The sequence below is a fragment of the Odocoileus virginianus genome, chromosome 10 (assembly GCF_023699985.2).
Source record: "Odocoileus virginianus isolate 20LAN1187 ecotype Illinois chromosome 10, Ovbor_1.2, whole genome shotgun sequence".
NCBI lineage: Eukaryota > Metazoa > Chordata > Mammalia > Artiodactyla > Cervidae > Odocoileus > Odocoileus virginianus.
The window spans coordinates 29,174,883-29,200,533 of NC_069683.1; the positions used below are offsets into that span (position 1 = coordinate 29,174,883).

Below are 25,651 nucleotides of genomic sequence, written 5' to 3' on the forward strand. Positions count from 1 at the left end.
GAAGCCACTGAGGCCACAGTGCCCTCTGGTGGCCAGAGAGAAAAGAGCTTCCCCACAAAGGCAGATGACTGAGGGACCTACCAAGTCTACAGCTACTTTGCTAAGCCACTTCAGTCGTGTCTGACTCTGTGCGACCCCATAGACGGCAGCCCACCAGGCTCCCCCGTCCCTGGGATTTTCCAGGCAAGAACACTGGAGTAGGTTGCCATTTCCTTCTCCAATGCATGAAAGTGAAAAATGAAAGTGAAGTCACTCAGTTGTGTCCAACTCTTAGCAACCCCATGGACCGCAGCCTACCAGGCTCCTCCGTCCATGGGATTTTCCAGGCAAGAGTACTGGAGTGGGGTGCCATTGCCTTCTCCACAGCTACTTTACAGAGAGGAAAATCCAGGCACAGTTAGGGGCACTGACTGCTCAGTCTCAGAGAGTTAGGAGAGTCAGAGCCAGAACCCAACTGCCTGTCTAAGAGGAGGCAACTTAGCATGACCCATGGACATGGAGTGGAAAGGTTATACATCTCGCTTCAGAGCTAGGCAGGTCTGGTTCAAACGCTGGCTCCTCTGCTTCTATGCTGGTCTACCTAGGGAATGTTGCTTGCCTTTGCTGGGCCTGTGTCCTTGTCAGTAAAACTGTTATAGACCTGATACACAGTAGGTGCTTAATAAATGCATGCCATGCCTTTGTATCCTACACCTTGTTCTTCCACTCATCCCTTTAGGCTGAGTTCTAGGGGAGCCAGCAGCACAGATGTCTTAAGAGGTCCCCTGATGGGATCAGTCTGATTTGTTGATACTTACCGCCCCAATGGCATTTCCATATTTACTGACATCCAGAGAGAATTCACAACTTTAATCCAATGGTCCTATAAGGGAAAACCTTTGAGACAGTGACTCAAATCATCCCCTCTTCCTACTTTACAGATGAGAGAAACTGAGGCCCAGAAAAAAACATGAAGTCCTGCCAATACACTCAGAGAGAAATAGAGCATTGAAGCCAAGCATATGAGCTCTGGTCCAGATGTCCCGGTTCAAATACCAGCTCTGCCACATGTGATCTGTGTGGCCTAGGCCCATTAATGAACCCCCGCGCTTGGCTTCCCTATCTATAAAAAGGGATAATACAGTACCCGCCCCATAGGTTTGTCGTGAGGATCAGTGCCTGCCACAAGCAAGTGTGAGCTACTCTTAATGTGAATATACCTAATAAAGTTATAAAAGTTATATGAGAGTAAAACGTAACTCCCCAAACTAATTTCTCCCAACTTAAAATTTGATTTCAATGAAAATGTTTTACCCAGATTGTGGCTAACTGAAAAATGATGATGCTTGGATTCTCTAGTCTGTAACCCACATCACCTTTAATTATCAAGCATTCTTCATGGGGCTGCAGTCCATGTTCTGGGAGCATGGGGCACCCAGCTAACCAGTTAAGCACAAGGTAGAGGCCAGAGGAGGAAGTACAGTGGTCCCCCCATTGTTGCCAAGAAGCCAAGATTAGTACAGGCAAGAGAAAGTTCATTCATTCATCTTTTCATTCATTTGTTTTGGCCATTCTTTCATTCTCCTGTTTTCACAGGGGGCTTCCCTGGTGGTTTAGCTGGTAAAGAGTCTGCCTGCAATGCAGGAGACCTGGATTTGATCCCTGGGTTGGGAAGATCCCCTGGAGAAGGGAATGGCTATCCACTCCAGTATTCATGTTTTCACATGCCAGACATTTAATGGGTACTCACTACTTGCTCACTGCATGGGGCACAGTGTATAGATGTAGATAGGTAGGCACATAAACAGATAGATGCATACACATATACATATTCATATACATATGTCAATCTGAAGGGGGAGACCGGTGTGAGACACAGGATAGAAGACATTTTCAGAGGAGGATGAAGGATGGAGCAAGTCCCTGGTGGTTGAAGAAGATGTGCATGGGTGGAGAGGGGTGAGAGGCCACCCTGGGGTGACCTCAGTGGGGAGGAAGTGGGAACAGGCAGAGTCCGAGAGGAGAGCAGCCTGCTAGGACAGAAGGTCGTGGTGAGGAGGAGGAACTGGGCAGATGGAACTGTGCTGTGCCCCTGAACTCTCTTGGGGGAGGTCTGTTCCCCTCAGACACCACCCTGAGAGACAGCCTTCTGACTCAGGGGACTGGGGTTTCCAGGTGTTTTTCCCCGCTCCCCCCATTTAATTAACTTTTACAATGGTGGGTGAGTTTCTTGCTGTACAAAAGTGAATCAGTCATATGTATGCATATGTCTACTCTTTTCCGGATTTCCTTCCCATCTAGGTCACCACAGAGCGCTGAGGGGAGTTTCCTGTGTCATACAGTAGCTTCTCAATAGTTATCTATTTTATACATAGCAGTGTCGGTCCCAATCTCCCATTTCATCCCACTCCTGCTCTGGGTGTTTTCTGCCTCCCACTCCCTGGCAAGACCAGTCCTCTTGGAAGGAGGCAGGGGCTGCTCGAGGAGATCCAGGAAAGGTGGGCCTGACTGTCACCCTGGCTTCCTGATCCACTCGGCCCGCCGTCTGAGGACCTGGGAGGGGTGAGCGGTTCTCCCATTCTGCCATTTCCCGGCAAGAGCTGGTCCCCAGGGAGGGCTTGTGTGGTCCCTGCCTCCCGGAAGCGACTGACGTAGGCTCTTTTGGGCTGTCACATCTGTCACTCACTCTTGGGCTGTGTGCCCTGGACCAGCCCACACCCTAGCCCCTTCCTGGGCTCCAGCCGCTCTGTAGCGTGTGTGGCGGGGTGGGGTGGGATGGGGTGCATGGTGCTTTATAATAGGTGCTCTCCTTCCCTGGATCCCTTGGCCCTTGGGAGAAAAACTCAAGCTCTTGTCCTGACATTTACACTCCTGCCGAGCCCTCCAGCCTCATCCGAAGCGCACCCAGACGAAGTGCTTCACTCTGCTGCTTCCTCTCCTGCCACACTGTTCTCAAGAGCCCGAGGCCACCACACAGCCATCGACAGCCACAGATCCAGACTTCCTCTTCAGCTTCCCCATCTTCGCTATGCCCTCCACACAAAGTGCCATTTAACCCCTCTATTTGTCAAAACCCAGTGTCCATCAAGCTCCAGATCTAAGCTTACTTCTTCCTTTTTCTGATCCCCCAGTTAGGTGGAGTCCCTTCCTCTCTGCCCACCCCCCACCCAAATCTTGGATCTTCTTGAAGTCAGTGCTGGACCCAGCCTGCCTGCCTGCACCCCTCTCCGCCCTGGCCCATGGCCCCCGAGACGCGCCAACACTCACATACAGCCTCCTGTCCCCGAAACGCACGCCTTGGTGGCCCCAAGTGTGTTGGGTCAAGGGGAGGCCAGACACGAAGCTCTCCACTCTTCTGCTCTTGGCCCAGGCTGTGATACCGCTGAAAGGGCAGCTTCCTCTGTTTCCTGCCACGTCTGTCTCTGACTGAAATAGCCCCTGCGGGGGCTGCCCCCTCCCCGCCGCCCTCCACACCAAAGCCTGATGGAAACTGAATCTAAGGAGCAAGGAAGCTGAAGGAGAAAAGTTCTGTTTCCCGGAACCCTCCTCACCCCAGCAGAAGAAACCGGGTGATGAGGATGCAGAGAGAGGTGGAGAGGGCAGAGACTGTTGATGGAAGGCCAGCCCCACAGATCTGGCAGCTTCCTTTCTCCTCAGCCCTCTCTCAGTATTCTTATCTATCAAATGAGTAGTCTGGTGATTGCAGAACTTTTGGGCCCTCTTTAACTGTAATAGGAGTTTCCCTGCTGGTCCAGAAGATAAAGTCTGCCTGCAATGCAGGAGACCCAGGTTAAATCCCTGGGTCAAGAAGATCCCCCTGGAGGAGGGCATGGCTACCCACTCCAGTATTCTTGCCTGGAGAATTCTATGGACAGAGGAGCCTGGCGGGCTATAGTCCATGGGGTTGCAAAGAGTTGGACACAACTGAGCGACTAACACTTCAGCTGTAATACCCAGACCCACCTTTTGGGTCACTCCTCCATCCATCCCTCCATTCTTTTTTTTTTTTGGGGGGGGTGTTGATATTTTTAGATTTTTAAATTAATTTTTATTAGAGTATATTTGCTTTGCAATGTTGCGTTCATTTCTACTGTGCAGCAAAACGAATCAGCCATATGTATACATGTATCTCCTCCCTTTTGGACTTCTGTCCATTCAGGTAATCACAGTGTATTAAGTAGAGTTCCCTGTGCTACACAGTATGTTCTCATCAGTTACCTATTTTAGACATGGTATCAGTAGTCTATAGGCGTCAAACCCAATCTTATCCCCCCTTTCTTCATTCATTCAATAGCTCACTCCTGACAATCCACCTAGGTGCTCACTTACTCAGCCACCTTCTCCCTTCCTCTTTCCCTCTCTTCACAAGCATGCATTGAGTGACTATAAACCATCAGATCCTCCCACATTCCCCCATGTAGCAGTCACTAGTCCCTTCAACACTGCAGGCCCAGAGCTCCCTGGGAGTGAGGGGTGTAGGTTGTGGGGGCAGAGTTGATGCTCCAAGAACTTATCTGGGTGCATTCTCCCCTGCCTGTGCCAGCCCTCCTCTGGCTGCTCCTCACCACCGAGCCAGCTGTTAGGACAATCAGAGGAGGAGCTATGGCTCCTTGCTGTCCCGAGGGGGCCAGCTCTGGTGGTGGAGACAGTACTCAGGGGGTGACCTGGAGGAGATGGGCTTTCATTTGGAGCAGAGGAGGCAAATAGGGGAGCAGGGACAGAATGGTGCAGGGGACGATCCCTGCTCAGGAGTTTGAGTTCCAGGTCCTCATTCTATCTTGGCGCCTACTCACTGTGTGACTCTGGCGAGATCAAAAGTTTAGACCAAACTGAGAAAATTCAGATTTGAACTGCCAATAAACACTTGATCAGGGACCTCCCTGGTGGTCCAGTGGTTGAGAATCCACCTTCCAATCCACAGGGGATGTGGGTTCGACCCCCTAATTGGGGAGCTAAGATTCCACATGCCATGGGGCAACTAAGCCGGAGCAGAGCAACCACTGAGCCTCGTGCCCTAGAGAGCCCTGTGCCATAGCGAAAGATCCTGCATGCGGCAGTGGAGATCCTGCATGCCGCAACTAAGCCCAGTGCAGCCAAATAAATAAATAAATAGATATTCAAAAACAAAACACTTGGTCAGTTGTGCACAAGCTTATTCAAGTCTGTACTAGGAGGTCGCTTGTGCCAACTGAGAGGGTGGATATCCTGGTCTGATCTGTGCTGTGCTGGAGCTCAGGAGGGTAACGATGCATGGCCTCAGTCCAACACCACTGGATTCCCAGGATGACCTCCTGCGGTCACCCCCAACCCCCACTAAGGTGTCTGTCCCAAGAATGGGAGCAGCTCCAAGGACTTCCTGAAGGTGTCAGCCCCAGAATAGGGCTTGGGTCTCAGTTCCTGCCCTCTGAGTGGGCCTAGGAGGGAGAGCTCAGGTCTTAGGGGTCATGGGAGGGCTTCTGGAGAAGGCATGTCTGCTGCTGGGCTTTAAAGAGCAGAGGTGACCCGGACACATAGAATGAAGAGGGCATCCCAGGCAGGAGGTGAGAACTGAAGAATAAATATTGCAACCAGAGCATGGCATAAGCTGTGTGAAGAGGGGACCAGGTGGGAAGCTTGAGAAGGGGTGGCCCATCATAAAACCTCAAGCAGAACCCCAGGTGCCACCACCAGGGCTTTCCCCACCAGGCTTTCCAGCCCCTGGGCACATTGCATGCTGTTTCCTCTGCCTGGGACACTTTCACTCACTGTCTTTGAATCATCTCACTTATCCTTCCTCGTAGTTTTCTCATCTGTAAAATGGGAGTGTTCACTGGTACCTACCACACAAGCTGTTGTAAGAATTAAGTGAAACTCTGTATGTGAGCGGCCCTAGCACACAATAAGTACTTAATAAATGTTTGTTAACTGAATGAATCCATTCCAAGCCCAGCTCTGGGCTCCGTTAGTGCACCCCAGTCTCCAGGGATATCTGGGTCATCGGCACCAGGTACCTTTCATTTCTTCACTGCCCACCCTGCGCTGGATGTTCTATCTGCTGTTCTGGGCAGGTAGTGGTGGAAATTATTCTCTCCGTTTTACCAACTAAGGAACTAAGACTCAGGAAGGCTAGTGAGTTTTCCAAGGTGTCCCAGACTGGTGGCATTTCAACAAGGTCTTTCTCACTATACAGCCACCTTTTCCATTGTTCGCCCAAAGCCCATGCTTAGATGGTCCAGCCAGAGAATTCCCTGTCTTCCCTGCACTGAGGGCCTCTGGCCAGGAGATGGCGCCAGGAGACTACCCAGGATAGTCAACCCGCCGCCTTCGGACAGCTGCCCTAAGACGAGGGCTGGGGGCACGTCTCCACATTGCGGGAGCCTGGCCTCTGGGGCTGGCGCTGAGCAACCTCAGGACTGTGTTCCAAACCTCAATTCTTCCTGACCCATGCCCCAGCCCTTCTCCCACTCATGCCCGGACAAGCTCCAGCCTTGTTCTCAGATCCCCCACCTGGGTGAGGTGACTCTCAGGAGCCAATGGAGATACTGGCAGGACCCAAAGCCAGGGCTGAGCCGTCCAGCTGAGGAAGAAGCCCAGGGAGTGTCTCCCAGACTCCAAGCATTCACCGCCCAGCTCCACTCCATGTACGCTATTGGCAGAAACATTGAAGGTCCTCATCCCTCGGAGGGGACTATCGCTGCCGTTTCCTACTTTCAGTTCAAACGACAATGCTTGGGGTTGGTCTCTGCCTGTAGCAGAAGCAATCCAGTTTAGACATAAGACAGAAACTGATGGGTTGAAGCTCCTTGGGCCCCTTGGATCCTGGGGTCTCAAGATACCCCTTTTGATGACTCTGAAGCCTCATCCCATCCCAAACCTCACCTCAAGGCCCTCTTATCGGGAAGGGATGAGGTGGCCTGCTGGCCAGAGGCAAGAGCTGGAAGCCTGAGTCACCACCTGCCAGACGGCCAGGAGCCAGCTCAGACCAGGCTGGACAAGGGAAGAGGCTTCCTAACCTTGGCCTGCCTGCCTGCCTTCTGGGAAACAAGGCCTGGAAACCCCCTTGTCTGCCCCTCTCCCAGGTCTGTGAGCTTAGCAGCAAGTGCACAGGATGACAGAGATCAAGACCCAGCTTCCTTCCCTTGAGGAGTCAGATAAGCTGGGATCTATCACCAACTTGCTGTGTGACCCAGAGTGAGCCACGTACCCTCTCTGAGCCTGAGTTGTCACTAGATAAATGGCTAGATTCCTGAGGTCCATTTCTCCCTGGCACCCAGAGAACAGTGGGCCAGGGCACAGCCAATCCCTCCTGGAGGGGTTTTGGTCTTACCTGTGGGATCGGGCTGTCTTTAAAAGCAGGCAAAATTTGGCAGGAGGATGGCACACAGAGGGAAGGAAACTTGATTTCTCTTTTCTTTTCTCACTTCCCCTTCTCACCTCCTGCTAAACAGAAATTAAAGCTGGAACTGAAATAGTTATTTTGAATGTAAGGAAGGGGAAGCCACAGCTTTGGGGAATTTGGGAGTTGAAGCTCCTACTTCTAGTCCTTCTCTGGCCTCTTCAGGTTGAGTAAAGAAGAAACTTGGCTCTCCTGCAGCTCGACGATGCACAGGCCCCAGCTGCCTATCAATGAGCTCATGTAATCCCCACCACAGTCTGGACAGATGTTCTTATTGTGCAACAATACTTCACAAGCCATTATCTCATTTACTCTTCAGAGTTACCAGTACTTCACAGGCCATTATCTCATTTACTCTTCACAGTTACCAACCCCACTTTGCAGATGAGGAAGCCGAGGCCTGGCGAAGTTAGCAAGAGGTTCTCTCTTAGGCACGTGTGTGTATGAGGAGGTCTGAGATCATGGTGACCTGGTGGACACAGAGCTGAGAAGTCACAGTCAGTCTTGGGGTGAGGAACTATGTGACAGAGCACAGCCCAGAGAGCCAGCTGCGACAGGCGGCCCCTGCCAGAAGAAGGAGAGTCCATAGGGCCGACTTTCCAAGTCCATGCCCATGGGGGCGGCAGCACCTCCTGACCAGGGTTCTGGGAGATTCCAGGACCTTTCAGTAAGCCCTCTTCCCTAGTGCCAATGTGAGAGTGTCTTTTATTCTTGCCTGGATCCCCCAGGCTGTCCCACTTTTAAAATCTCCCCAGGGAGGTGCACCACTTGGACCTCCCTTCATGAAGGACCCTGCTGCAAGGGGTGTACATGGCTGACAGCCTCCTCTACTACCTTCAGAACCCACCTATCCTCCCAGGTAACCAGGCTCTAGTCCACTGGGGAAGAAATGGCCCAGGTCCAGCTGTCTGGCTTGTCTTGCAGGCCATCATGGTTCTGTTCCTCTGTACTTTCTCCCATCTAATTCCCAGACCCCTCTCATGATGACAACCTCCCCTCCTTCTTTCCCTGGAGCCTTGAGGATCTGGGAGTGAAAGGCCTGTGACCTAGATCTGTCAAAGAGACAAGAGTGGGTTCCTCAGGCCCTGTAGCTAGCTCAGGGGTGGATGGGCAATCTTCACTGGGTGCCTCCAACTCTGGAGCATTTGCTGGAACACTGGAAAGGAGTGAGGTCTCCCACTGGGTTTGCAAAGCTAGTAGGAAGTGAGCCTGGAGCTGCTGGAGCCAGGTTAACTATGTGCCTGGCACTATCCTACCAACTGAAGATACTACCACCAGGGAGGAGACTGTCCAAAATAAAGCCAAGGGATGGCAGAGTTGAGAGATGGGAACACACAGAGGTGTTCCTGAGAATACCATCAAGCACCTGATTCCAGCTATGCCTGAAGCTTTACCTTGCACTTGACTTTTTGAAGGCATGAGCTAATACATTCCCTTTATGCTTCAGTCTGCTTGACCTAGGACTGTCACTTAAAATCTGGAGTCCTGCCTACAGTCCTGCACCCCGCTGCCTCCCTTCCCCATGGGCTGCCCCCAAGAGCCCATCTTTACAGCTTTGGCCATGGAATCCTAATATCCCTGCAGTGGAGGCTGGAACTGGCCGTGAGCCTGGAGGATATCAGCAGAGGGGCAGGAGGCCACTGAGGGCCTGTCAGGTCAAGCATGGATTCCACGGGGGCAGCCAGGGAGCCCTCCCAACCATTCATTTTCCATGAGGAGAGCCCCTCTTCCATCAGCTTCTGGAGTGACCAGTCACCTCAGTATCTCCTGAGAAGGAAACTAGAAAGGCAGAAATCCAGCGTCTAGTTTTAGATTCATCACTCACTTGCTGTGTGATCCTGGGCAGGTCACTTCACCTCCCCAAGCCTCATTTTCCCAAACAACTTTACTGCTATAGCTTCTTGGCTACCCAGAAGGTGCCAGGCACACAACTAAGTGCTTTTGTGGCAGGATCTCTTTCATTTTTACGACAGCCCTATGTGGTGAGCTATTTATCCACATTTTACAAGACAAGGAAATGGGCTTTGAGAAAGCTGGTGACTTGCCCAAGGTGACATGGTGAGTCAGAGTTGAGCCAGGGGTAGTACACAGATCTGACTAATGATAAAGTCTATGCTCAGGAAGAGAGGTGACATTTTCCCTACAGGAAAACTGAAGCCAGAGAGATCAGGAACTTTCTCAAAGTATACAGTAAATCCACAACTCCACCCTGTCTCTTGGGAACTCAGTGGCCTGAGACAGGACAAAGGAATGGGGACCAGGAGTCAGGGCAGAAAAGAAGAACAACCCAAGGGACAATGTTATCCAGACACCCTCATTTCTTTAATGTTATCCAGACACCCTCATTTCTTTAACTTCGTTAGGAACTGGGGAAAAGGTTTGCTTTCCTTTTGTGGCCCCAGAGACTAGCAAAGGCTGCAACTCCCAAGAGGCACTGGCAAATGTCGGACGAGCGGACCAGTCTGTAAAGATGAGACTCAGGGCTCTGTCCTTGGTGCTGCCTGGCAAAATAACAAACAAAACAAAACAATAAAATCAAATCTTTGTCTTGGCTGATGACATAGAAGACTTGTCAGGGGGAATGAAGGTCATGGCCACAGAAGCAGCACCTCTGAGCCTACCTGCGTCCCCCAGCGCTGACCCTCAGGAAGGGCAGACCGCCCACACTGCCTGAATGTTTACTGCAGGTTATGGCCCTGCCCATTTCACAGATAGACACTGAGGCCCCAGAGGTAGGTAACTATGTCTCCGACTCTCACAGGCAAGGTTTGGGTGCAGAGAAAACTTCAGAGGAACCCCTCACTACCCACAAAAGGCAGCCCTCTGCCCTGGCCCTGTTCTGACCGTCTCCAGCACCTGAGCCCATCTGGCAGAGACAAGAGACCCACCTGGACCCCAGAACCCAGGGGTCAATGATAAGTCTCTGAGTTCTGGATCACTAGGCCAGAGAGGCCTTAAGAGCATCTGACACAGAGCTCTCCCCCACCCCTCAGAGAAGGAGGCTCCCTGAAGCCCCTTTGACAGACTTGTCTGGCCTCTGCTCACATACTCCCCATGACAGGGAGCTCATTCTTTACCAGCTGAGCTACCAGGAAGCCCCCTTTTCTCCGAGGTCACTGCATTTCACTTTGAGAGAACTCACTGAGACGTATGCTTTGTCATACCAGGCCCAAGCACTGCCCCCGTCACTGCTTCAATTCCCCAGTCTAACCTGCCTCTTGGATCCCGGATCTGGCTGCCTCCAATCCCTCAGGACACCCTGCGGAGACTGTCCCAAGACTATTCATCAGCTGGTCTTCATTCCCGCCAGCAAGTCCAGGGTTCATGTCCAGGCCCAGGGAACCTAGCAGTGGAGCTCAGAAACCAGGCAGAAGGTCAGGAGGCCATAACCATTTCCAAACCTGGGGATACAGCCCTTTGCCTCCATCCTGTCTCACTCCCTGCATGGGGACTGTGAGGGGGCCGTGGCCTCTTCCCTCACCTTCATATGCGGGACTGAGAGGAACAGTGCATTGTGGGAATCTGAGAGGTGGCCTTGGAGGAAGAGAGCAAAGTCAGGCACCTTCCAGGCTCAGGGTGTTGAGTGGAGGGTCACTGGGTGCCACAGGGGGTCTTGCTGTGGTACGTTTCTGTGTGTGGATTGTGTATGAAAAACGCAGGACAGACCTTACCTCCTTCAGGCGGTCACTCAAATGACATCTTCCCGGCGAGGCCCTGTCCCTCCACTCCAGTGAAAACTAAACCTCCCACCAGCACACACTCATCTCCTCTCCTGCTGTATTTGTCTCCTTAGAGTGTATCATCTTTTTTTTTTTTTTGAGACATCAATGGTTTATTGGACAGAGAAGCACACACCATCTTTAAATGTATTATTTTACCTGTTTGCTTATTGTCTATCTCCTCCCATCAGAACATAAACTTCACCAGGGCAGGGATTTTCATGTTTTATTCACTATTTTATTCACTGCATCCTCAGGGCTTAGGGTAGTGCCTGACATATAGTAGGTACTCAATAAATATTTGTTGGATGGATGGATGAATTTCTAGGGTTAGTTTGAGAACAGAGTAGACATAGGAACAGAAATCTGATGGCTCATAGGGAACTTGACTCAAGGCTGTGTTTATATTGCAAGCTGCAGTTGGTACTTGCAGTGTGTGTGTGTTGGGGATTGGGGGCAGATAAAGACCCGTGAAGCTGCCCTTAACTGGCAGTATGTGTTGAGATTCAGGCTGTGAGCAGTCCCAGCTGAGAAGGGTGAACAGAACATGGCTGGGTGGGCCTGGGCTGCCTGCTTATTCCTCCTGGCTGTCCAAGGTCCCCATCTTCTCCACCTCCTCCACTGACCAAGCTCTACCGTGCTCTCCCCCAAGAGCCTCCAGCCTGCACACCATCACCCTCTTTGCACCAGGGCCTCTGAATTGGAGGCCTCCAGCACTGGGCCAGCATCTTCTTGGCCCCTTTCCTTTCCCCTGTTAGCCTGGACCTTTTCCCCAGGACACCAGACTCCTGAGATCACAGCTTCTCCATTTGTATCCCTCATCCCTGGCACCAGCAGCCTGCTCAGCCCCACACTGCCAAGCCAAACGTGGATGAAGGACGTGACTCAGCCCAGGGCCCTGAGGCCCAGGAACTGATAGCCACCCGGCTTGGCTGGGCTCCCAAACTTCTGCCTGTTCTGGAGCGGCCTCTCTCCCTTTTCGTCCAAGACTTCACCTCATCTTTCTTGTTGGGCCTCCTCTCAACCCCAATAGCCCGCAACTCATACTTCAGAGCAAAGGAACGCCTTTCAGAGGTTCCTCCTTCAACTCCCTGGGCCACAGAAATAAATCCAAGGCTGCCCCCCGCCCCCCGCATTTCTGCACCCCTGCCGGCTCCTTCCCTCAGCCCACAACACTCTCCATCCTCAGCTCTCCTCTTAGCAACACCTCTTCCTTGATCCATGTCTCTCCAGCTGTGCTTCTTCCTCCTTCACAATCAAGCTTCTGGAAGAGTCCTTGCTGCTCTGCTTTTGCTTCTGCCCTCTCTGCCCCCATTTCTCACACCCATACAGTTGAACCCTGGGCAGTAAAGCAGGGGGGTCTTTGGGCCCAGCTCAGGGGAGAGCAGTAGACACCCTGTCTTTTGAGGTGAGATGGAGCCTGGGAACCAGTGACTATCTGAGCTCCATCACAAGGAAACCTCAATCTCAGATGTGATCTTGATGCAACAGGCTTTCAGAAAACACAGGCCACTCTGAGGTGACTTCTGTTTGATGTCACTCCTGCTGAGGCTGGTGCAGGTCTGGGGGGAGGGGAGCCTCATCTGTGGCTTCCAGGAAAAAGCCTGGACTCTGTTGGGAATTTGGGGTGGGGCTCTGGATAGGCATGGTACCACCAGAACATCTGTTTAGGTGGGAACTGGGGAATTCTGGAGGAGGTAGGTGAGAGGACTGATACCTTTATATAGCTCATGATATTTGTTTGAGAAAACATCAGTTGTCTGTCTCACAGACTAGGATGGGCTGTTGATCACAGAGCAGGTGAGGGTGGGGGCACAAATCTCACTCAGCTATCCCCCAGTATCACTCCTGATCATACAAAATACGAGGCTCCACTCTCAAATGGGTCTCTCCTCAGAGCTCCCTGGAAAACCCAGAACTCTTCAAGCCCAGATATCATAATTCTGCCCATCACTCCCATATACTTCACTGAACCTACCCTGACCCCTGGGTGGGGTCCAGGTTAGTTAGAGTCAAATGTCCATTCCTGGCATCTCCAACCCTCTGCCAGCCATCACAACTCCCTCTGCAGATATTGGTACCTGGCAGACCTGGTTTCCATCCTTGCTCTGCAACTTATTAACAGTGACTTTACCTCTCTGAGCTTCAGTGTCCTTAATGATAAAATAGAGATAACAATGCCCATCTCACAGCACTGTTGGGGCTCAAATGTAGTAATGGATCTAGAACACTTAGCCCAGAATCTGGTGCAAGCAGGTATTCACTCAGTGGGGCTTCTTACTCATAATTTCATCACAGGCCAGCTTAGAAATGGCCTCACTTGCAATCTTTACTTATCTACCCACTCACTCACTTATTCACTCATTCATTTGCCATGCATTTGCTGGGAGCCTTAGGATATGCAGGAATTTCACTGGGCTTTTGTCTTTGTCCTTGAAAAGCCTCAGCTGATGCAAAGACAGATGAGGTCTCTGGGAAGACAGAGGAGGCCCCATCCCTGCTTGGGTTATCAAGGAAGGCTCCCTGGAGGAGATGATTCTTTAGTGGACTATGGACAAGGAAGGGGAGGGTGTTCCCCACTGAGAGACCTACTGGAGATAGTAGGCACGGGTATCCACAAGTGTTTGTGTTTGCAGGAGGTGAGGCTGAGAGGTCATCAGAGCCAGGTCCCAACAGGGACCAAAAACACACAATTGCCAGGCCACAAATTTGGCCTCTGCGTTATGGGCTCCAACCAAGGAACCCTAGATGGTTTGTAAAGCAGAGCAGAGGTGTGATCAGATTTGAGACTTAGGAGGTTCTTTATGCTGCTGGATGGGGGAAGGATTGAATGTGAGACAACAGGGCCTGAAGAAGGGCCCTGGCCCTGGAAAGGGGAGGCTGCAGGGCCAGCTGGTGGTAGGGCCAAATCAGGGGCCTTGAATGCCTGGCTCACAGCAGGCTCTCGCCCCTCTTCTGCACCGCTGGACAAGCTCTGACAGCCGTCTTGCTGGGAAGACAGACTGGAGGGGTTAAGTTCTCAGAGATAACCCATTCCCATCCTCAGATCACAGATGGGAACCCAAGGCCCAGAGCACTGGGCCCTAGTCTCAGTCCTAGGGCTTCCCTGGTCTACAGCCTCGTAAAGTCCTAGGAGGGCTTCTGACCTTTAACTTGTTCCCAAGCCTGCCACCCAGTCTCTTCCCAGGGGAAGCAAGTGTGTAGCTTTGGTAGACGGGGACTCAGAGGGGCCCAAAAGGATGACTTGTTCCAACTGCCCAGCCCACGTAGGCCCTCCCACTTCTGAGTAGGGAGAGGGGTCTTAGAGTTTCCTGAGTTCTTTCCTCTCCTCCTTCACACCCTTTTGGCAGCTGAGGAAACTGAGGCCCAGAGAAGAGAGGCATCCAGGTCCTGGGATGATAAACACAGCTCTCTGGGCCTCGGAATGAGTGTCAGGTGTGGGAGACAGAACACTGGGCCCCAGTCTCAGCCCTAAGGCTTCCCTGGAAGCTCAGTCGGTAAAGAATCCACCCGCAGTGCAGGAGAATGGGGTTCGATCCCTGGGTCGGGAAGATGCCCTGGAGAAGGAAATGGCAATTCACTCCAGTACTCTTGCCTGGAAAATCTCATGGAGAGAGGAGCCTGGTGGGCTACAGTCCATGGGGTCGCGAGAGTCGGACATGACTGAGCAACTGAATCACCACCAGTCTCAGCCCTGCTGCGAGGGGCTGGACTCATGATTCCTGAGGACACTCAGCTGGGGAGGGGTGGAATTCCTCCTGAAACAGCATCTGGCTATGGCCTGGCCCCGGTGCCCAACAATGTTTCCAGTGCTGTTCCTAGGGCACACTTCCCTTCCATACCAGCCTCTGGGAGGCACGGCTGAGGTCCAAACTGGAAGAAACCACGTGCTCCCAGGAGGGAAGGTCTGGGCTGGCAGAGGAGCCCAGGCCCCACCCTGCCTAAGGGGACAAATGATCCCATCAGCACACCCGGGTCTCCCTGGGGGGCTTGGTGAGGAGGCCTGGCGCTGGTCCCTAGAGCCTGCAGACCTGACCAAGCCCCCTCCATGTCTGGCCTTGTGCTTGACCTTGACCCTACCCAGGGGAGTGAATGGACTGTGGGGGGTGTATGGGACTGCACTGGAAAGACGGTTACTAACTTGTTACAGTGATCAGTGCCACGTGACGGCTACCCTCCAGTCTCACGAGGACAGGCTGGTGCGGGGGGCGGTGGGCAGAGCCCCACTCACTGTATTTCCCCGATGGGAAACCTGAGGCCCCACTTCAAATTAATCACCAAGTCCTGCTGGTTCTCCATCTTTTTACCTCTCAAGCTGTCCCCTTCTCTCATCCTGCGGTCCCTGCCTCAGCCTAGTCAGCAGCCACTTCATGCTCCGTGTCTTCCACCTCCCCAGCCAATGCATCCCCTTTCTGCAGCTAGAGACATCCTTGCTCAGCAAAAAACTAACCTCAGGGCCGCCCTCCCGCCCAAACACTGTATGGCTTCCCAGTGCCTAGGGATAAGAACAAGCCTAGTCCCTGCAGACCCCTCTGTTCTCAGCACTCACACGCAACCCACCCACTCACACATAACCCGGAGGGCACCAAGCCACTGTCGCTTCCTGAGACCAGCTGTGCTCCGCTTCACGTCCCAGTCGGTGCTGTGTGTGCCCCTGGATCGCTCCACAGGGCAGGTGGCAGGCTCCGGCTGTGAGCTCAATGACTCGGGAGAACCAGATCCCGCCCTCAGGAGCTCAGTATACCTGAAGACCCACAATCCGAGGCAGACATCCTGTTCCAGAGCCTGGTGGGAGCCCAGGCAGGGAGGGATGGTTCTAGGGGGCAGGGAAGGCTCGATAGAGGAGGCAGCAACAAAATGGCCAAGTGTCCACAGAGGCCAAGGGTGTTTCAGAGAAAACAGCGAGGGCAGAGACTGGATGAGGCACGTGGAAGGACAGTGAACACAGCTGGAGCGGCCAGTGTACCAGCAAATGTGGTCAGGAAAGAGGATCAAACTTATAATAATAATGAGACAAGCACTGAGCCCAGTGTGCCAGATACACAATCCCCATTTAATCCTCATGTGAGATAACACTGGTATTGTTTTCATTTTATACTTCAGGTGGGAAAACTGAGGCACAGAGAGGTTAGTTGACTTGCCCAAGGCAGCACAGGTAGGAGGAGTGATGGGCTATGAACCCAGGCAGTACGGATCAGAGTCTATAGTCGGAGCTCCTACAGTGCACCAGGGCTGGGGTAGGGAGGCTCTCAGGTGGCAGGCAAGTCCAGCCTCTCCACTGCTCTGCCCCACCTGCCTGGGACCTGGCTTGCTTAGGCTCACTTTCTCACTAATCACAGGGCCCCATAAATGTTGCCTCCTCCAGGAAGTCTTAAGGCATCAACTAGAAGGATTCCCTCTACTTCCAGAAGCCCCCATGGGAAATCAGAGATGAGGTATGACTTTTCAAACAGAGCCTCCTAAGTCCAGCTGCCCATTGGATTCCTGGACCCCCTCTGCCTGTCAAGCATCTCTGACTGTGGGGAGCCCCCTCCTCCATTCCATGATAACCCTGTTCATTCAAGGTGGGCACCTGACCCAGATCAGGTCAGTTACAGCATCCATCCAGACCCCTTACCAGTGACTGGTTTGGGGGAACCAATTAGGGTCTACCCCAGAATTTTGGTGGAATCAGCATGAAAGTTTCCCTCCAAGGATTATTAGCCATGAGGGTCATGGGAAGCCTGGTGCTTCTGGAAAGGACTTGGATGAGAATGTAGTAATCCAGCAGAAGGTCAGGACCTAGATGAGAATGTAGTAATCCAGTAGAAGGTTAAGAGAGGAACTTCCCAGGTGGTCCAGAGGTTAAGACTCTACACTCTCAATGCAGGGAGCCTGGGTTGCAATCCCACAGGTCACACTAAGACCTGGTGTAGCCAAAAAAGATAAATATTTAAAAAATAAAAGAAAATCAGGAGAAACGATAGAAAAAGAGAGAGTACTGATGGCATCATTGTAATTGGTGGATCTAACCATGTCTGATCTAGGTCTACTTCTGAATTTTTCTTTACATCCACTAACACAGTTACTGTTCAAATTAGTAGCATTTGTCAGATGCAATCAAAACATGCCTGATCAATATAACACCAAAACCACAGACAACAAAGGAAAAAACAAATTGGATTCCATCAGAACTGAAAACTTTTGAACATTAAAGGACACCTCAACAGAGCAAAAAGCAACCCACAGAATGGGAGAAAATAACTGTAAATCATACAGAGGATATGGGATTAGTATCCAGAATATATAAAGAACTCACTCCTACAATTCAACAACTACCAAAAAAAGGCAATGCAAAAATTGATAAAAGACTTGAATAGATACCCTCCAAAGAATATGTCCAAATGACTAATAAGCACTCAAAATCTGTGTTTTGAAAAGATGCTCATCAAAACTAATCAGCCAGAAAATGCAAACCCAAACCATATGGAGATACACACCTCACAGTCATCAGGATGGCTATTATAAGAAAAAACATGAAATAGCAAGTGTTGGTAAGGGTGTGGAGATAATGGAACCCCTGGACATTGCTGGTGGGAATGTAAAATGGTGCAGCTGTGAAAAATAGTAACGGCAGTTCCTCAAAACAAAGAAAGAAACAAACACAGAACTACTAAAAGATCCAGCAGTTTCACTTCTAGGTGAAAAGAAGTGAAAGCAGAGACTTTCAAACAGATATTTATACACCAATGTTCCTAACAGTATTATTTACAACAGCCTAAAGGCACAAACAACCTAAATGTCCATGGATGGAAGAATGGAGAAACAAATGGTGGTACTCATGTGGATGTTTGCTTTCAATTTTCTTGGGTACATACCTAAGAACAGAACTGTTGGGTCATACGGTAACTCTATGTCTAACTTTTTGATGAACTGATAAAATTTTGCAAAGTGGCTGTACCATTTTACATTTCCACCAGCCATGTATGAGAGTTTCAATTTCTCCACGTCCTCATCAACACTTGTTATTGTCTTGTCTTTTTCCTTATTGCCATCCAAGCAGGCATAAAGTGGTCTCATACTGTGATTTTGATTTACATTTTCCTAATTACTCCTTTTTTGTTATTGTTTATATTTTACCTTTTCAGTATACGTATTTCTGATCTAAGGCCTGACATCTTTGGTGGAACAAGTACCCCACAGAGTAGGAGAACCATGGCTTTCAGGGCCAGACTGTCCTGGTTTTGCATCCTGCCTCAGCTTCTATTAATATCAGCTATATGACCTTGAGCAAGTGATATAAAACTCCGAGTCTCAGTTTCCCCGCTGACTAGATGTGGATGACAGTATTAACCTTTCATGGTGTGGGCCTGGCATGAGTAGGTCCTCAGTGACCCACTTTCCAGGTGGGTCAGGAGACCTAGGCTAGTGACTGTTCAGTTTTTAATCTATTGTCTGTTTTACTTGAGCAACTTTCTACAGCAGAGGTATTTTAGGTGCCTCAGACCTCAGCCTCTGTGCTTCTGTTTTCCCTCTGTGCCACGAGAAATGAGACTGTGCACCATAATGTCAATGTTGGTCAATCTGGAGTGTTCATTCTAACACCTTAAAAGTCTTGTCTGTTGCCTCAACCATCAGACTGCTGATGGTTTAGCTGCTACTTACAGGAATATCTCCTCCCTCATAAAGAGCTCTCCAGGGTGAGGAAGGAAGTGAATTAAACCTTCCTACATGTGTGTTAAGTCACTTCAGTCGTATCTGACTCTTTGCAACCTTATGGACCATAGCCTGGCAGGCTCCTCTGTCCATGGGATTCTCCAGGCATGAATACTGGCATGGGTTGCCATGCCCTCTTCCAGGGATCTTCCCAACCCAGGGATCGAACCCGTGTCTCTTATGTCTCCTGCATTGGCAGGCAGGTTCTTTACCATTAGCACCACCTGAGAAGCCCCAAACCTCCCTAAGAACCTACAAGTAATGTTATGTGCAGTATTTTCTTCTGTCCACTCCATGAGCTGGCCAGGTAGGTTTTAGTACCCCATTTTACAAATGGGGAAATTGAGATTCCAAGAAGTTAAATGACTTGTCTGAAATCACATGGCCAGCAAATGCTGGTACCCAGATGCACACGCAACTCTGATTTCAACATCTGATTTCTTTTCTCTGTGCAGAGTGTCCCCCACCCCTACCCTGCCTCCCAACAGAAGGTCCTTCAGGAACTTCTGAATGAATGAATGGCTGATTCTCATCCTCCTGACTTGACAGAGCTATTGTCATCTCTTTGAGCTGAGATCTGCCTCTCAGACAACACAGGTCAACACAGGTCTCCTGGGGCCACAGAACAACCTCTACTTTGTTCCAGGCCATAAAAATCAGTGTTGCACAGGGAGTCAGGATTCCAGGCTCTGCCCCCACTACAGATTTAACTCATCCAGGCTTCAGTACCCAGCCCATGAGTTCTCTAATCAAAGGTCTGGATCTCCTCACCTCTGGGTCCCTGGCATGCAGCACAGGGCTTGGCACATATGCCACTGAGCCAGCCTAGGCCACCTCCATAGACCCACACCTGCATCTTGCCCAGGCCTGCCCTCTCATGGGAGCTGTTAATGACAGGGCTGGCCCTGGGGCAGGGGTAATAGAAAGATACCTCCACATGCCCAGCTCAGGGCACTGGCCCTTACCAGATGTGCCAACAGTCAGAGAGGAACAGTCAGAGCTGGGCCAGCAGATCCCTACCTCAGACTGAAAGAGAAACCCACTTCAGATACAAATGGGGAAATGGTTCCAGGATAAGAGGGGTGAGGGTGGGTGTCACTGGGGAGGGCCTGATAGACACAGCTTCCTGAGAGTCTTGACCGGCCTCTGTTGCAATGGTACCTGTCACCAGGCTCCACTAACTCACCCCTCCTCTAGGGAGGACAAGTTAGAATCTCAGGTCCAATATGGGACAAGACACTTTTAATTTCTCTGAACCTCAGCCTCCTCAACTTCAGAATGGGGTAACAATAATCTTGGATGCATTTGCTTTCATGTGAAGCACTTAACATGTAGTAGGTGCTCAATAAATGATAGCCATTGTTATTATCTCTTTCAGCTCAATATTGACTGAGTGATTTATTCATTTGTTCTTTCATTCATTTATTCATTCAGTCAACCAGTCAGTACACCCCTGCTAGGTAGGCTGCAAGAGTCAAAGATAAAGATTTTAGAGTTATGTAGGAGTTGAAACCCTGTTGCTGCCCAACCCTAGTTGGGCTGCATAATGTAGGCAAAGCCATTTCCCCTCCCTGAGACTTCATTTCCTTGCCTGTAAAGTGAAATTAGTAACAGTACCTGGGTAGGGAGTGCTGGGGGTTTTATGAAGAGCCAAAGGGACAGTGATGTGAGAGTGGCTGGTATAGAGCCTTGGAGGGAAAACAGGTGGCAGGTGGGCTGTGCAGAGGAGCCAGGTGAGCTGCCAGCCCTCCAGACTGGGCATCTGGGCCTCCAGGGGCAGGATGGGGTGAGGACGGGCTGGAGAGGAGAAGAGTCAGTGAATTCAGAGACAACTGCTGTTTCCGGACCACAGGTGGCTCCCTTCTGGTAAAGCAGTGAGGAAACATGGGAAAAGAGACTGGGAAAAGTTTAGGGGGGAAGAGTGCCAGCCAAATGGGAAGCCTCGGGCAGCACGGAGTTACCCCCCCAGCCAGGTCAGGGGACCATGCACAGGCACACATGTGCACACACACTCACGAGCTGTATATTCTCGCTCATGCAAACACACCCAAGGGCTTGCACATACACACACACACACACACACACACAGATGCACCATCAGAGGCCCGGCACTTTAGAGTCCGCAAGCAGCCTTCTCATTTATCACCTCATCTGATACAGAGGGGTAGAGAGACTGTCCCTGGATTGGCTTCGGACCCGTTCTAAAGCTGCCAAGAGATGTGCGTCCCTGGTACCTTCCAGAGGCCAGGGCCCATCCCATGGGCGGTGCTGCTCAGCTTTCCCTTCATGGTATCGTCGGAGTTGGATGACAACAGAAATGCCAGAAAAGTTTTAACCCAGCTCCCCCAGATAGGCTTGTTCACCCTGCTGTGCTCCTCTTTAACAAATCGCACCAGGACGCCGGACTCACTTTCCTCACGTCACACGGAGGCAAGTGCCTCTTCCGTGGATGCCCATCTGGTCCTAATCCGTCCCAGCCTCTTCCCACCACAGCCTCCTGCGGGCACAGCCTCTGCCCTGAGGGGCACTCATCAGCATATAACACTCAGTTTTCCAAAGCTCGGGGGGAGATCACTGTTACCCCCATTCTACACACTGAGGCCCAGAGAGGGAAAGTGACTCAGACCAGGCCTGTGTGACCCCCAGTCCTGCCTGCACTGCTCGCTCCTCCTCGCAGCCCAGTCCCCACATCGTTGCCGTCTCCTCCACCCTCTGCTCTGCACAGACTGTAGCTTTAGCCACAATCAGGCCAAAGAAGGGAGGAGGACCCCCAAGTCTGCGCACACTCTCTCCCCATGAGAGAATGGGCTCATGACCTGTAATGAGCCAAAGTGGCTGCAGGTGGTCCCTGTGCCAAGCTCTGGGCAGGGGGTGGCACTCAGCACCCTCAGGGCACTGACCCAGAACACTCACCCAGGAGGCAGTGAGCGCCACGCAGGTCTGTTGAGAGTTGGGAAAATTCTGACTCCTGGAGCAGTCCCTCCTTCTAGTCAGTTCCTGTGCCCCCAGCTGTCACATGTACGGCTCACTGTCGTCCCCGGAGACAACCAATGAGGAAACCGAGAAATCGAGGAGGGGAAGTAACTTGCCTTGGCCCAGAGCTGGCAAGCAGCAGGGTGGGGACCCAAATCCCAAGAACATTCCAGCTCAAGGCTCTAAAGCCAAAGCTGACCCAGCCACTGCCCAGTCACTTCACGCTCTGAGTGTGATCATCCCTGGAATGGTACCATCAAGTCAACCCCAACGGCTGCTGGGAGGACTGAGTGAGGTGGCATTTAAAGACTAGGGGCTTGGCCCAGGGCCTTGGCACTCAGCAGATGACTGTTTTTCTCCTCATCTTCACCCCACCCCTCAGCCCTCTCCTGGCCTTTCTCAAGTCTGCAGAGAGTCCTGGCCCGGCTCACTGCCACCCCAGGGAATAACTAACCTGGTTTTCTCAGCAGCGCCTGGAAGGTCCATTAAAGGATGTGGAGACCCTGAGACCAATGGCTCTATGATCTGGTCCTCACCCCACAGGTCCAGATGCCATGGCCTCCCTCAGGGGACTGAGGATGGCTCCTCAGGGTAAGGGGGATTTCGGGGGGAGTCTGAGCTCAGGCCAACCCCCTTCCCTAGCTTCAATCTAACCTTGAGCTTGGGTTTGATAAGAAGGCAGTCAGGGGGACTCTGCCTCAGGCCGGTGGTGGGTCTGGGCCAGCTCCTCCCCATCTGAAGATTAGTCCTCCTCCTCTTTCTTTTTCACAAGTATTTATTGGGCACCTTCTCTGTGCAGGTAATGTTCAATGCACTTAAGAGCACAAAACAAACTCTTTGCCCTCATGGCATCTACATTCTAGCAGAGGAGACAAATTTATCTTAGTTTATGAGTAAATACATAGCAGGTCAGGTGGCAATAAGAACTATAGACAAACATAAGGGAGGGTAAGGGACAGAGATCCACAGGGATGGATGGGACTTTCCGGGTCTTCTTCTCACAAGACCAACTCCCACCTAACCTGGAGCAGAACGAGGCCCTGAGCCCCAACTCTGTGCCAGTCCCTGTCTTGGTGGATCACAGCAGAGGCCAGGGGCCCGGGCTGGGGATCCCTGGGCACAGGCCACAGCTCAGGACCCCCGAGGCTACAACATAGACCGCCCAGAGCCTGCCTTCCACTTGCAGCCCTGCAGATGCTTTCCCCAGGATTGGGGGAGAGTATCCACCAACCAACCCTGATGTTTCATTGTAGAGACCGAGTGTGGGTCCAGAGAGGGGCAGAGATTTGCCTGGAGCACACAGCAATGCAAGTGTCTTTGTTCCCCTCTCCTCTGACGGGTCCACAAGGGTGGACTAAGGGCTGAGCTTCAGCAGGACACTGACCTGTGAGAGGCTGCCTGTGTCCTCAGCCAGCTCCTACACTAGGCCCACCTAGCAGCACCAGCCCGCTCCATCTCCCAGCTCTGATAGCCAAATTCTCCTCTAAGCCCCTGGAGGCTGAAACCACTTTTCCTTGCCCAATCTCAAGAGACTAGAATTTTGGTCAACTCTACCTCGTCTTGCTCAGATGTGACTTCACGTGAGTCCCATCCAGCCCTGTGAATCTCCACCCATTCCCCTCCCTTATGTCATGACCTGACCTAGAGCTCTTATCACGACCTGACCTGCTACCTGCCTCAGTTCCCTCATCTGCCAAATGGAGGAAATGAAGGCAATTAGTCTTGAGACTGTCATGAAGAGCGAGCAAGATACTGGCCAGAAGGCAGTCTGCAGACTTTCAGGTGCTACTCACATGGCAGAGGTTGTTATAGGTTCAACATGCCTGTGTATCTGAAAGCCAGCCTTCTCACGCTTGTGGAGCCTTGAGGCAACCCCCAGAGCAGGGTCTTGACCCTTAATGGGAAATAAGTGAAAATTCCACAGAACTGGTTCAGAAAAGGAAAAAAACATTCCTGCTCCCAACCAGCGGGCTGGCAGCTGACAGGAAAAGCCCTTTCTCTATCCTTGTAGTGAGAAGGTGAGGGGGGAAACATGGAAAGGGAGAGGTTGGGAGCCCTGGGAAAACTGTCCTTATTTTAGGAGGAGAAGATGTGAGTTGAACTAACTATGCATGTCAGGCCCCCAGACTGGGAGAGGATGTTCCTACATGAATGGCAGGTACACACATGTCTGCATGGAGTGGGAGGTCAGCAATGTGTGGGTCTGACCTGGAAGATGCCCATGTATTCACAGGGGTGCATGAGTTTGTAACTGCACCCGTGTGTATAAGGCACACTTGTGTGTCTGTGGCCCTGAAGTCTGTATGTTCACAGGTATGTTTGCCTGTGCTTGTGTCTCTGCATGTGGTACACACACGTGCCCACTCCTGAAAGTGAAAGTGAAAAAGTGAAAGTACTAGTCACTCAGTCGTGTGTGACTCTATGACCCCAAGGACTGTAGCCCAACAGGCTCCTCTGTCCATGGAATTCTCCAGGCAAGAATACTGGAGCGGGTTGCCATTCCCTTCTCCAGGGGATCTTCCTGACCCAGGGATCGAACCTGGGTCTCCTAAATTGCAGACAGATTCTTTACTGTCTGAGCCACTGGGGAAGGGGTGCCCACAAACCCCCGGTGTACAGGCCTTGTTTTCCCAGGCTCGGCAATCCTTGCCACAATCTCAGGCAGCCTGGGATGCCACAGAAGATTTGTGGGGTTCCTGGTCACAGCAGGTTCTCGATTTCCCTGGGAACAAAAGCACTTGCATAAGAGGAAAAGGAATACATAGAGGATTAACTTAGCCTGCTCAGCCCCGGATGTAGGCTTCTCATGTGAGGGGGTGTATGCCAAAGGCCAAAGCCCTTTTCCTGGGGTCCTCAGACCCTCTGCTCCCTGTGGGCACTGGCCCCTGCAGAGCCACCCTCCTGCCTTCAGTCACCAGCAGGAACCCCCGTCCAGGTACAGCAGTCAATCACTTTACAGTTTACAAGGATCCTATCCAGAGCCAAGTCCTCACAGAGTGGAATGAAGTGTGGACTTCGAGCAAAAGCACTGGTGTCCTTCGATAGCAGGTCAGGAATGTGCCTGGAGGCCTCACCTCAACCTAATGAGTCAGATCCTCAAGGGATGGAGGCAGACACTGACACTTGAAAAGCACTGATATAGAACATTCCATACAGAGCCAGCCCCTCATCCTGTCAGTTCTCCCAAGGTGGCTAAGGCCCATTCAGGTAATCTATACTGGCAACCCCAGAACTCACCAGAGTGCTTATACTATCTCACTTAATCCTCACAAACCCACACAAAGTAGGTACCATAATTATTACCATAACAGAGATGGGAACGTGAGGCACACTGGGCGGATAGGTAACTTGCCCAAGGTTCGTAAAGGTAGTAATAACAAAGCCAGGATTTGGACACTGTTCCATTGTGCACCAATGTTTCCATGTCTGGGTGGGAGTCAGTATGGTGGGAAAGGCAAATTAAAAAAAGTGAAAAATCCAAGAATCAGTGGATGTTCTCATGAGAATCTAGCAAATACCAGATTTTACTGGTCAATGGCTTTAGAACTTGCATCTCTGTGCATAAAGGGCTAGAAGCAGCTCAGACAAAAGCCACACATGCCGCATGATCCTATTGGAGGCAGAGCAGAAGGACAGCAGGAGAAACCTAGACTGAGATGGTGACTGAGCTTGTTGGCAGCCAAAGTAAAAGGTGGGAGGTAGGGAGGCTGTGAGGATTCCAGAGCTCAGCCAGAGTCACAGGGCTGGAGACAAGGTGAACACTGGAGGGATACAAGGGAGGCAGGTTCATTGGGGCTTGATAATTGAATGGGGGAATGGGGAACAATGAGAAATGAGGAAGAAGTCAAGGATGCACCCAAACCCCTCCTTCCTGTTAGGGTGACTGGAGGGCAGAGAGCACATAGGCAAG

General features: G+C 51.4%; 1 protein-coding gene across 11 annotated transcripts in view; it reads right to left on the reverse strand.

Moving 5' to 3' along the window:
• P2RY6 (pyrimidinergic receptor P2Y6) overlaps window positions 1-25,651 on the reverse strand; it is a 34,102-nt gene that overhangs the window by 3,986 nt on the left and 4,465 nt on the right. For 2 of the 11 annotated variants that reach the window (XM_070473276.1, XM_070473270.1), the window contains exons 1-3: window positions 21,682-21,777; window positions 7,286-7,398; window positions 798-862 (exon numbers count right to left, since the gene is read on the reverse strand). The gene's annotated coding sequence lies outside the window, so the exon portion shown is untranslated. The other 9 variants (XM_020902737.2, XM_020902736.2, XM_070473275.1 and 6 more) reach the window with 7 other exon arrangements.